This window comes from Lactuca sativa, chromosome 5 (assembly GCF_002870075.4).
Source record: "Lactuca sativa cultivar Salinas chromosome 5, Lsat_Salinas_v11, whole genome shotgun sequence".
Taxonomy (NCBI): domain Eukaryota; kingdom Viridiplantae; phylum Streptophyta; class Magnoliopsida; order Asterales; family Asteraceae; genus Lactuca; species Lactuca sativa.
Genome location: NC_056627.2, coordinates 224107282 through 224121087, shown reverse-complemented (window position 1 = coordinate 224121087; position 13806 = coordinate 224107282).

The window sequence follows — 13806 nt, the reverse complement described above, 5'->3', positions numbered from 1 at the left end:
GTATGTTCCTACAATAGATTCTACATATTTAGTTAGACTGTATTGATAATAATATTATGTAGCTTTATATTTTATGTATATCATACCATGAAGTATTTTAAGACCATGTGGTCTACTAATAGCATCACGGAGTACTCGACTATCTGCTGCGGAACCCTCCCATCCCGCTAGTACATATATAAATTGAAGATCTCTCGAACACACTCCCAGTACATTAGTACAAATCTCACCCTTGCGTGTTCGATAAGGTTTTCTGTTCGCTGCAAGGACTTTAACTTTGATATATGTTCCATCTAATGCTCCTAAGCAACCCTGTACGTAAAACAAATTTTTTATTAATATTGGAATTAAATAAATTTATATTAATTTAGTACTAACCTTAAACCACCTCCACCTCTCGTCGGTTTCATCATCGGGTATTGGTACGGGTTTCTTGTAGAACTCTTTATGTAATCGACATACCGCATCTAAGACTAACTTGAAGTATCGACTTACAGTTTCACCTGACCGTTTGAATCTTTCTACTATAATCCTAATTTTTTTCATTATGTGCAAGTACATGTAAGAACATAGCAACTTGCTCATCAACTAACATGTGTTTGCTATTTTTCAACCCTCCTCTTTGTTCAAGCATGTCACATAGTCTTGTAAATGCATTTCTATTCATTCTTATGTTAACCACACTTGTTTTATCACTTTTATAAACCATATCATGAATACTATCACGTCCATTATGGTAACTCATTAAGTATTTTTGCCGTAATATTGTAGCTTTTTCTAAACGGTTCATAGCAAAATCATACATCATCCACCAACGAATAATAACATACATTGCATAAAATGCTCTTACGACGGATGTCATAACATTTTGTCTATTTCGTACAATCCGTTGTTGCAATGGTGTTCGTGTCATCTACATATATACAAACAAGGAAGAGTTGGGACAAAAAAGTTAAAAAAACAAAATGTTTAAATATATTACAAAAACCTAACATCCACTGTTTGGAGTTGCATAACTCAGACAAAACCAAACCAAATAAGCGATTTCTTGAGTCTAATACGTAGACAACACATAGGACTACAATCGAGAAAAAATTTCACCGTATTCCAAGCTCGTATGAAGATTTTATAAGGTTTCAAAGTTGGACAAAAAAGCTAAAAAAAAATCTGAAATGTTGTACAAAAATTCTAACAGCCACTGTTTGGAGCTACATAACTCAGCCAAAACCAAACCAAATAAGTTTTTTCTTGAGCCTAAAAACGTATTAAAGACAGAGGACTACGATTTGAGAAAAAAAATCACCTCATTCCGAGCTTCCATGAAGTTTTTATGAAGTTTCAAAGTTTGACAAAAATTGTAAAAAAAGTGCTGAAACATTAAAAAAAATAATAATAACAACCCCTGTTTAGGCTTGTATAACTTAGCCAAAAATCAACCAAATAAGCTGTTGTTTGATCCTAAAACATAGCCAAGACAAAGGGCTACAATCTGGAAAGAAAATCACCTCATTCCAAGCTCTTATGAAGATTTTATGAAGGTTCAAAGTTGGACAAAAATTCAAAGAAAGTGCTGTCACATTATAAAAAAAAAACTAGCAGCCCCTGTTTAGGCTTGTATAAATCAGCCAAAAATTAGCCAAATAAGCTGTTGTTTGATCCTAAAACATAGCCAAGACAAAGGGCTACAATCTGGAAAGAAAATCACCTAATTCCAAGCTCTTATGAAGATTTTATGAAGGTTCAAAGTTGGACAAAAATTCTAAGAAAGTGCTGTCACATTATTAAAAAAACTAATCTACAAGTATTGCCAAACACGATTAATTTTAACATATGAAGAATCGATTGTCATGAATATGTTTTAACATCAAAAATAGGATTCAAACAGGTACAAAGAATCGATCATACCAAGATTTTAACACAATTCCAAATCATATGAAGAATCGATCATAACAAGATTTTAATACAATTTCGAAATTAGAATTCTTGAATTGGAAGTATTCATAAGAAGATTAACAATCATACCTACGGTCGGAAGAAGCTGATGCCAAAATCGCCCAAGAAGAAGCTGTGCGTGAATGAAGCGACACTGCTGTGAAGACTTGATCCTATGTATCGATCGTATGTAGGGCAATCAAAATTACGTGGGCCGATTGCATGGTAATCGGCTTGAAACCTTTTGAGTGTTGATCGATTGCAAAATCTTGACCGATTGCACATAGTGGGGTTCGAATGGGGGGCAAATCGATTTCTCCGCTTTTTTTTGACATTCTCGGTCACGCCTCGTTTTTCTTTTCTCTCTTTTCTCTTTTAAAAATAGAGAATGGATAAGATGGAAAGGGAATTGATTTATTTCCCAATTATTTATTTTTTGTATCAACCAAATAAGAGAAAGGGAATCAATTCCTTTTCTCTATTTTTAATTCCCTGTACCAAACACCCTCTCTTTCTATCGCTCGTTCTTTCTCCCCATTCTTCAACGACTCCATTGACGTCCTCCCTAATTCCATCGATCATCTCCCTCCCCCTTCCGCCTGTAACGCCCACCCTACCTCTGTCAACGACCACCACAGTCGAGGATTTGTCCGTCGATCTTTGATTTTTCATGCTCCCGAAGGCAGCGATCCCGAAACCCTAGCCGACAAAATCCATTCATGTATTCGCAAGTGAAGAGTTTTCTCCAGAACTTCCTCATTTCTGCCGTGTGGTAAAAGAGAATGATGAGAAAGTTCCTCTTATCAGGTTGTGTAAGGGTGAATTGATTGGGTTCAGGGCTTTTGGTTAAGTGTATATGGGCATGAATCTCGATTCTGGAGAGCTTCTTGCTGTTATACAGGTTTAAAATTTAATTTCATTTGCCTCCATTTTCGTGTTCTGATTCTGATTTGAGCTTTGCTTTTGATTACTCTATTTTCAAGTTTCAATGGTTGTTAACTGTGCGTCTAGAGAGAAGACTTAGGTTTGGACGCTATGTTTATTTAAGCTAACTGTTAATGTGTAATATTTGCTTTAGTTAGTCTTTGCTAGATTCAATTAATATCTACACACTATAATCTATTTATATGTGCAATTATTCTGTCAGATAGTAATTTTATAGATATTTTTGATGTTAAATTTGTGCACCATGAATAAATTATTCAAGTAAGTATGTGAAGCAGAACTTTTAGACATGGTGTTTTCACTGTATACAGATATTCACAAATATTGTGGTGGAGAAGAATGCATATTTATCATGTCAAGGAGGTTAATAGCTGTGCAGGCAGAGCTTGGTTTGAAATTCATACCTGAAGCATCGTCTGTGATGTTATCATTGTTTGTTAACCTCATTCACTCAGAGATTGAACACATACAACTGTCAATATTAAAACTGGTTCTGGATCTTATAAAGTGGAAAAGCGGAAATGGTAAATGATAGGGAAGTTGCTACTGGGACCACTGGTCTGGAACAATTTAACAGATTTGGCACATGGAAAGTTTACAGGAGGAGGCCAAAGCCACGTGGAGGGGAACAATTGGGGCAGTTGTGATTCTGTTAGAGAGAATAGATTTATATACGTCATGTTGATGAATGAGTGAGATCATGTTTTTTATTTTCCTTCTAAGAATGTATTCGGCTGAATGAAGCTTGGGCAGGAAGACTCATTTGAGCTTCTCTGATTTGATTTTTGAATAAGATCTCTATTCTCTCTCATTTATCTGTTTCCTTTTCTCCATTCTTATCAATTGGTTCCATTGCCGGTACCCTTTCTCTCCTCCGTGAACCATGGTGCACCCCGATACCCCTGCTGCTAATACTCAATATCAATCCCGAGTGTTGACCTCCGATGAAAAAATCAAGCATCTCTCCAACCAACTATTGGATCTCACCAAACAGATGTCTTCTATGCAAATTGTCCTCACCAACCTTCCCACCACAGTTGAGAAGATGGTTCAAGCTTCATCTCAGGGCAAGACAAATGTGACTGAATTGGGGGATGATTCTGGCACCCCCATCCCGAAATCCACCATCATCCTGACTAACAAGTCTTCTAGCTCCTCCTTCCTCCCTCTTATCATCCATGAAAATCATTTCGACAGTTCCCTGTTCTCCTTGCCAAAGGTGAAACTCCCATAATTTGAAGGCATCGACCCTAAAGGATGGATTACAAAGGCTGAACTGTATTTCACAGTGAACCAGATCCCTACATCTCAGAAGTTGCAGCTCGCCCAGATGTGTATGGAAGGAATCGCTCTCAACTGGTACACCAATCAAATGATCAAACACCCGCTCATCGACTGGCCTCAGTTTCGTGACAAATTGATGGTCCGCTTCAGCGGTACTAAGTTCTGAAATGCCCATGAAGCCCTTGGCTCATTTTTCCAGGATGGATCTGTCGATGATTACATTGAAGACTTTGAAGCCATCTCTGCCCTAATTCCCGATCAGTCGGAGGAACAAGCTATTGGCATGTTTTTACGTGGTCTACAGGATGAGATCCACAATTAGGTACGTGCTCTAAACCCCAATTCCTGCGATCAAGCTATGGATTATGCCAGACATGTTGCCATCGCTACTTCTTGCCCAACGGAGAAAACGAGTAAATTTCGATCGACATCCCAATCCGGGTACACGTATTCTTCACCGTCTACAGGAAAGAATTTATACCCTAAATTAGACTCCACCCGGTCCACTATCCCATCTAAGCCCAACACACCTCAAAACCCACTTATGACTAAAGCCCATCCCACTCCTACGTTTACCCGTACCCGACACTTATCCAAATCGGAGTGGGAAGAGAGACGCCGATTGGTTCTATGTTTCAGATGTGGCCAGAAATACACTCCCCAACACAAATGTTCTGCCGGTCAATTGCACATCATGCTTCTAGCAGACGGCGATGAAATCTCCGATGACGGGGGAGGTGAAATTGCTTGAAATCGAAGCTCATGCTGACACCCCTGTGGATGGAGAATGCCAATCTCTAGAGCTTTGTGGGGTTACTATTGATTCTTCATCCACTGACCTTAAAACACTAAAAGTTTCTGGGGAAATCCATGGCTTCCCTGCTCTTATTCTCATCGATAGTGGAGCTACCCACAACTTCATCTCCAATAAGTTGGCCCGAGCCCTAGGTCTGGAACTCCATGCTGTCGGACCTTTTGGTATAAGATTGGGGGATGGAAATCGAGTTTGGGTCACCCATCAATGCAAAAATGTTTCTTTGAATTTTGGTTCCTTCATCTGTAATGTCGATGCCCTTGTGTATGATCTCGGTCCATTGGATTTCATTCTTGGAATAGCTTGGTTGCGCCGTTTGGGGGATGTTCTATTCAATTGGCAAACTCACGAGGTCAAATTCTGGCAACAAGGTGAACATATTCGTCTTAAAGGTATAAATTCCCCACTAACTGATCAAGCTTCTTTACGAAAATGCCTAGACAATCATTTGGTCAGTCTCAGTGTTGACTCCTGTGAGCATTCAATTTTGAGTTCAACTCAGCAACAACAATTGGATGATCTAATTTCCTCTTATACCTCTCTTTTCCAAAACCCCCAAGGGCTACCCCCAATTCGAGCCATTGAACATAAGTGTGACAACCCAAGTTGTCCCGTTACATTTCCCCGTTACCGTTAACGGAATATTCCAGTTTATAAAAGTTCCGTTAATTAGAGGTCGTCAATTAAATAAACATTTCAGTTGTTTATGTTTAATATGCCGTTAAGTCGTGATAAAAGGAAATAAAAACACATAACACACATTTCCATTTAATTGGAAAAAGTTAGTTTTTATTATTACGACCACTAAATCGGGTGCGACCAAAAGCCCCGTATAACGGCAGTATCGGGTAGAATTCCACTGAGCTCCAACTCCCACCCATATATAAAGGGGAGTAAACCCCATTTCAACCTTTTTTTACCCTCTCTCTCTATACTTTCTCTCTAGACCCGTTTTCGCCCCGAATCCGCAACCAAATGCTTCCAAATCGTAAGTCCGTTTACCCTAGCTTATTCTAAACATTATGATTCGTGTTTATAGCTTAAAATTGGACCATTTAAGCTGTTGGAAAGGAGTTTACGGCCTAAGATCCTCCTTAGGCCGTAAACCCCTTAAATGAGGCTAAAATGACCCTAAAATGTCCATAATAGCTTGGAAATAAATCGAGGATTTAGCCTAGGAGTGTTTACTCTTTGAAAACAATCACTTTAGGGCATAAAAGAGAGTTTACGGCCCAAGCACATGATTAGGCCGTAAACACCTCTTAAACTTGCAAAAGTGCCCCAAAAGCACTCCCAAACCACCCTTGGACTTAATACATCAATTAGGGGCTTATCATTTCGGGTTTAAACCATTTAAACACATCAAAATGGAGGGACAAAAGGAGTTTACGGCCCAGGCATGTACCAGGGCCGTAAACACCCCTAAACATACCCAAATGATAGTTTTAATCCCCCAAATGGCCTCACACTTCATTATAAATTGCTAGGAAGGTATTTAGGGCTTGAAACTTCACTAAACCCAAAGTGTTTTCCGCTCCTTTGAGTGCGTATATGTGTTTAATTAGTATTAAATATACTAATTGTATGTAAACATATATTATCATATGTTAAATAGGTCACTAAGAGTGTCCAAGTTCTTACTTGACACCGAGCACCCAACCGACACCTTCGTCGGATCCACTTACGCCAGGTGAGTTCATACCCCTGAATGAACCTTTTAAATGTTTTTATACGTTTTATAGGGGGGGGAATACAAGTTAAACATGCCAGTTATCATATCAATCATATGTGATTGATAACCCGCATGCACAAGATTTTACCACACTGTACACTGTTTTACCGAGTAGGATACTATAATGGTTTTCAAAAAGGTATTCAATTGTTTCAAAACTCTTACTTATACTGTTTTATCTAAATTCATTTTAATCTGGATTATAAAGGTCCAAAGATTTCTAAAGGTTTTCTAACTTATTTTACCAAAGAATACCAATTGTGATTTTCCCTGAGTATAAAGGTTTTTCCAAGGTTTTCATCAAAGCTCCCTTTTCACGACATATACTTTTACTTGTTAGTTACTGCTGCTTCGCTTTCATTTATTTAAAACTCCTACTTGAATACGCATTTCCTTCGCGATACGCTTATACCGGTTATTGTCTCTATATCGCTTATACTTGTAGCCACTTATACTTGATAGAAGTTTTTACTTCACCAGTTGTCGTTTCCACTTCGTGATACACTTATACTTGGTACACTTATACTTCACGATTCGATCATCCCACACTGTACACTTATACTCCACGACTCGGATATTCCACTGTACGCTTATACTTCACAAGTCGGTTATTCCACACTGTACACTTATAGTTCACGATATGATTCCACTTGATACACACTCAAGCGTAGTTAGATGTATGCATGTGCTTGTGTAGATGCATATAAGTAATGATTGAAGGACTTAGGAAGGTTCGTCCGTCCTATTTCCTTTTCTTCGTTGAGATGTGGTATGGTGGGATCGGATGTCCATCCGAAGGTCGTTTGATTCATTAGTTATATGTTATGTATATGAGCATAGACATATAGGTTTGCTCTAGTCATTTCAGTCATGAGTCTCCACCTCTAGTTCAGCACTTACATTAGAAACCCACTACCCACTGTTTGGAAGTCATTACCAACTATTTGGGATGCATCTTCAGGACATGGCCTTCTCCGTCGTCTAGTTGGTAACCAGAGTCTCCTGTAGGGAGAGCGGACATTGTGTGTATAGATCTATACGGGATTGACACCCCCGCACCCTGACTGCTAGCTTTAGTCCACGGCCCACCAAGCCAAGGGGTGACAAATGTCACATTATATAGACGCTTGTAGGGCGTCTGGTACTCTAGTGTCGGTTAGTATGGTTACGAGTATCCCGGGTTACCTTATAATTCATGGCCTTAAGGTACCAGTATTCACCGACAATTTACACTGTATGCTGGTAACTCATTTTCAGAGTCACACTGTTTTGACCTTGCAAGATGTATCTTTCATTTGATACTATCTGCGGTCTATATCCTCTGTTTTGACCTTGCAAGATGTATAATTCATTTGATACTGTCTACGGTCTGTATTCTCTGTTTTGACCTTGCAAGATGTATCTTTCATTTGATACTGTCTGCGGTCTGTATTCTCTGTTTTGACCTTGCAAGATGTATCTTTCATTTGATACTGTCTGCGGTCTGTAATCACTTTTTTTGACCCTACAAGTTGTACCTTTCGTTTGGTACCTTCTGGGATCTGTGTCTTCTTTTGTTAGACTGAACCAGGCGTGTCGTTCGTTCGATACCCTCCTGGAGTCTATGATTCCTTTTCCTTAGTCAGCAATCCTCACTGCTGAGGCATATGTTATTTCCCTGACTTCTCTTGCTTTCTTTAATAATCAAATTCAGTATTTTGATAATGATAGCGATTAAGGGAAAACTACTTTTACCACATAACTCTGTCCAGTCTTGGTAGAAGGCTGCTTTTATTAAAGAAAATATAGGATTTTCTGGAAAGATCTCTAATACACTGAAATCTCTTAAACTACTTCATTATAAAGTTATTTGGATAAAAACGTCACGAAATGCTTATGAACTCACCAGCATTTGTAAAAATGCTGATACTCCCTTTTCAAATAACTTGTATTCTCAGGTTAGCATTACACAGGTACATCCCAGGAGCTGTTGATGAAGATAGCTTAGCTCCACGCTGTATTTATTCTATTACTTGTATTACTTTGATGTAATGTAATGTAAACCATGTAAAACTATTACTATTAATGCAATGTTTTGTTGTACTTTGATTACTATAATGCATGTGTTGTGATACTTGACATGACGTCATCCACCCAGAACGTTTCTGCCGTTCCGGTTTTGGGGTGTGACAGATTGGTATCAGAGCATTGTTTATAGTGAGCTATGTATATCAATTCATAAAAGATATACAGCCTATAAATACAAAGGGATAAAACACTCTGACCAAGAATTATACTTTAAAATATAACCATATTTTACCAAAGTATAATAACATCCAGAATCTAAATACCCGAACAAAAGTATCACAAGAAGAACAATGATAAAAGTCTTCGGATGTTGAGCATTACCGGCAAACCTGGGCAGTTATGTAATCGTAAGCTGGAATAAATGTAACTTGATCAACCACAGTTATTCGAGATGCGATGAACGTGTGCTTGGGAGTGATAGTGGTGTTGCAACAGGTCTGAAACTTACCAACTAGGAATATTAGAGCCCAACGTAAAGTTAAAATACTATAGGAGTATTTTGGAACACTAAAAGATTCACACTACTCCCAGAATCATAATCAGAAGATAAGAATCAAACAAGAAATTAAAATACCATGGGGGTATTTTAGGATACATAGATAACCCTGTGTGAAGAACTAAAAAGATCCTTATTGATATACCTACAACTACAGAGGGTACACTCCCAAGGTTATATATAATAAGGATCCCATAGGCTAAGAATGTGTGGTTTCGCCCTATTTCCTTTTCCTCGTTGGGATGTGGATCTAGAGTAGTATCACATATTCGAAGGCCTATCGGATCTAAGCTATATATGATTTGTATACCCTGTGTAATCGTAGAAGGACTCAGTATGGATCACTCAGTGAAATGTTAATAATCTCTTAGGATTCTTTAGACATTTCCATTCTCGCACGAACCCTGTAGAAAACCCTATCCACTTCAGTGCTTGACAGAAGAGTTGAGTCCGACCCCGAAGAAGTTCATTGAGAAGATTTCCAGCTCGGAAACGAATGAACTAGGTCGAGACTATTGAATTCACCAAGTGCCTATATCTTTTAGGGACATCGGTGAGAAATTCGCCTAAACTTTGGAGATTCTCGGTCATCCATCATGAAGTGATGACACCCAGAGTTGGAATCAGAAGGAAGGCAGAGTAGAAATTCAACATGTCTTCACAAGAGAAGAACCCTAGGTAACTACCCGAAGGAAACCAACGCCGATACCAGCCAAAGATACGAGGCAGACAGAGGGAGCCAGTGCATGGAACCCAAGAATTGTCTTTTCCTCGTGTTCGTCACACTAATAAACCCGTAAAATAATACAATTTAGTGAGTTAGTGGTTACACTACTCACGCTATGTGTTAGGTGAATCGTCGTTTCCCGTTGCCAGTTACACGATTAGAGCGGATCCCCGCACCTCTATTGAAAGTATCTAGCCATAAGCCCTCATGAGCCTCTCTTTCTGCGGTTTCGTTCCGAACTGTTCTCAAAAATCTCTCCAGGTCGGAGAGTGAAACCTTTCCAAGTATAAAGGTGACTTAGTAGGAACGACTCGCATCTTATGGCCTTTTCCGATACTCACACACTCCTACCTTGATTCCCAGGACTACATTATAGGGATGTAGGTCGACACTCAGACGACCAGTACCCGAGGCACAGGAAAAATTTATACCTAATACAGTCAGGACAGATATGTCCAGGGTTAGCCATCTTCTCTCATTACCTTGTATTCCTTTCCGTGTAGGGGAAACCATGCCACCGAAAAAGCGTAACCAGTCCACAAGCAAGAAACCTAGTCTCTTATTCGATGAAGCTACGTTCCAAGCTGCAGTCTCGGCAGCCGTAGCAGCTGCCATGGCTCACCTGAATGCTAACAACGCCAATGTTAGCAAGGGCCCTATCGGGATTTCCGATCCTAGCAATGGACAGCAGCAACCAACACTTTCATACCCAGCCACCCAAGAACCTCACTCAAACCCACTGAAGAGAAAGATCAAGATCGAGGAGGGAAGTACCTGGCTCAAGGACTTTCCGAAAGGCAACGAGCTAACACAGTCAGTATCCCTGCCAACCCTCCCATCCCTACGCCTAGGAGACCATACCTAGGAGACATCCCCTACTGCAGCAAGTGCAGCTACCATCATCATGGTGTCTGTCGGGAGCTCTATTGTGCTAGGTGCCACATGTTGGGGCATACTGCTCGCGTCTGCAGAACCCCGGTTGAGTTCATTACATCAACCACCAATGTGGCGACCCGTACAGTTTGCGACCTATGTGGTGAAGTGGGACACTTCAAGAAGGACTGCCCAACCGAAGGAAAGACAAGGACACAGGAGGAGTCTAACTCTAATGCTTAGGGAGAAGCATCAAGGAACCTGGTAGATTTTTGGTACGTCTCTCGATCCTAGATAACTAACCGAAAACATTAAAAGACTAATACATAATGTAAATACTTCCCCATTAAGGTGAAAGTCGCAGCACTGTTATAAAATTTAAAATTCATCAGGTAAAACTATAATGGCTAAACATATACGTTACGGCCATGTATAGTTAAGATGGATAGACCTAGAGTGAGTGAATGTCGCCTCATTTCCTGTTCCTCGTTTAGTTGTGGATTTAGGGCGGAGTCGCTCAGTCAACAGTCCTCCGCACCTTAACTCTACATGACTAGTATATGTTAGGCGATTATAGAAATGCCTCGTGAGAATCCATTCATGAAAAGGTACTCTACTCGGAAACACTTAGGACTCTCTATAGTTCAGCGTCGACTCTATCGGTCCAAGTATCCGCGATAGTGATACACAGGATGAAACCTTAGACGCCTAGAACTTGTGTGCCTGTTCGGCACATGACTCTATCGATCTTCATTATATATCATGTCGAGGTATGCCAACTTCGACGCCTCTACCGATCATGGTTTGACTCCGTTCAACCATGTGTTCATTCTTAGTGCTGTGTAAAAAGAACTTTCTTCGTAGCCATGTCGGCAAATAAACGTTCTTCTGAACCTAAAACATAACACAAATAATCAAACCTAATGCGATCCGTCAATCGTCCCTCTTATCTTAAACCTTCCGAAGTACCCAAGAGAAGGTTATTGCGCGCTGTTAACCAACCCTCCTTAGACAGATAGAAACCGAAGCGAACGACACTGCAGATACTCTAGAAGACGATAACCACGCGAAGCATACCTAGTCGATTCCTTAGAAATAACCTTCATCCTATCCCATGGAACGGGAGCTAGAGTCAAGAGAACCACTGCGGGTTGAGCTACTATAATGACCACAAATCCAAAGTTGATGTCATTCCGCTTGAGCCAACCTAGTAGCTAACACCCTCGGTTGATAAAGAAACCTGAGTCGTAAGAGTCAAGGACATTGACTACAACCATCCATTCACGCTTAATCCCCCGAATTAAGCATCGCGGCGAATATCCCAGAAATCCGAGAGCCACGATAAAGTAAACTCTAAGAAGAGTGGATGAAAAGACTAAAGTTCCGAGTGATGGGAACCTATACTCACTAGATTTGACCTAGACCGAGAAAACTCAGAACCCTCAGAGGAGTTGCAGGAGATGCCCGCACTACTCAGACACTTCGTCCACCCCGTTATAGTCGAGTAGTGCCTATGATCCTCCACCCTCTCGCATGGAGGAAATCGTCGTCGCCCCGTAGACGATAGACTTCATTCTCCGAAGTAAACACTAGAATGCGAAGAACCACAGGATAACCTCCGCAGCCAAGAATCCTTGATCGAAGTGTGAAAGTAGCGACGTTAAACCTCATGACCCAAATCCCGAAGAGATTATAGACTTGACACCAGTCTTGGTGTTAGTCGAAGGGTTATGTAGGAGCATGCGCTTTCCGCACGAGAATGAACCAGAGTCATAGAGATTCATTGGACTATTAGGTGCTCCACGAATACTATCTCACACAGAGATAGTAGAACCACCTCCCGAGATAGTCCAACACTCGTCTGGTGAAACCCTATCTCCCCGACCTTTAGGGTTTCCGTATCTCAAGATTCTTTAGTGCAAGTTCATTTTGCACAAGCTTGTGATAGACACTCTATAGCAAACAGATAACCATAGTCACACAACCCACTCGACGATCTAGAAAGTATCTAACAACCAGTTGACAGGAAACACGAAACCAAAGACCACCCGAGATTCCTAAGAACCAACCCGAAGGACTACACCACCAGTACGGGAGAGAACGTTAGGAACTTCGGAATGGCGATCACGCCAGTGATGATCTTGCCATAGAAGTACACTATGTTCTAAGTACTGAAAAACTCTACCATTCTGAGAGCTTAGGACCATATGAGAATCCCCATGGAGACTTGGTCCAACCCTTTTCAGGCCGCTACTACCTTCGGATATACCACAAGATTCACACCCGATCGATCCACTTCTTAGACTTGATATGTGATTTCCCGAAAACACTCTTCGTGCCTCACTCATCTTGATAGAATCCATTGAGAACCCTAACCTTGTAGATACACCAGTTGGAACCCACTAGCTACACTAGACGGAATCCGCATCCCGTACGTGAAGGTCTGTCGGAATGACAAACACAGACTAGAGTTCACTTGGGAGTGCGAGGACAACCGTATAGGAAGTACTCTCTTACCTCTACTTGGCCATTCATACTTACCTCCTTGCCTAGACCTGAATTTCGGGACGAAATTCCCTCTAACGGGGGGATGATGTGACAACCCAAGTTGTCCCGTTACATTTCCCCGTTACCGTTAACGGAATATTCAATTTTATAAAAGTTCCGTTAATTAGAGGTCGTCAATTAAATAAACATTTCAGTTGTTTATGTTTAATATGCCGTTAAGTCGTGATAAAAGGAAATGAAAACACATAACACACATTTCCATTTAATTAGAAAAAGTTAGTTTTTATTATTACGACCACTAAATCGGGTGCGACCAAAAGCCCCGTATAACGGCAGTATCGGGCAGAATTCCACTGATCTCCAACTCCCACCCATATATAAAGGGGAGTAAACCCCATTTCAACTTTTTTTTACCCTCTCTCTCTATA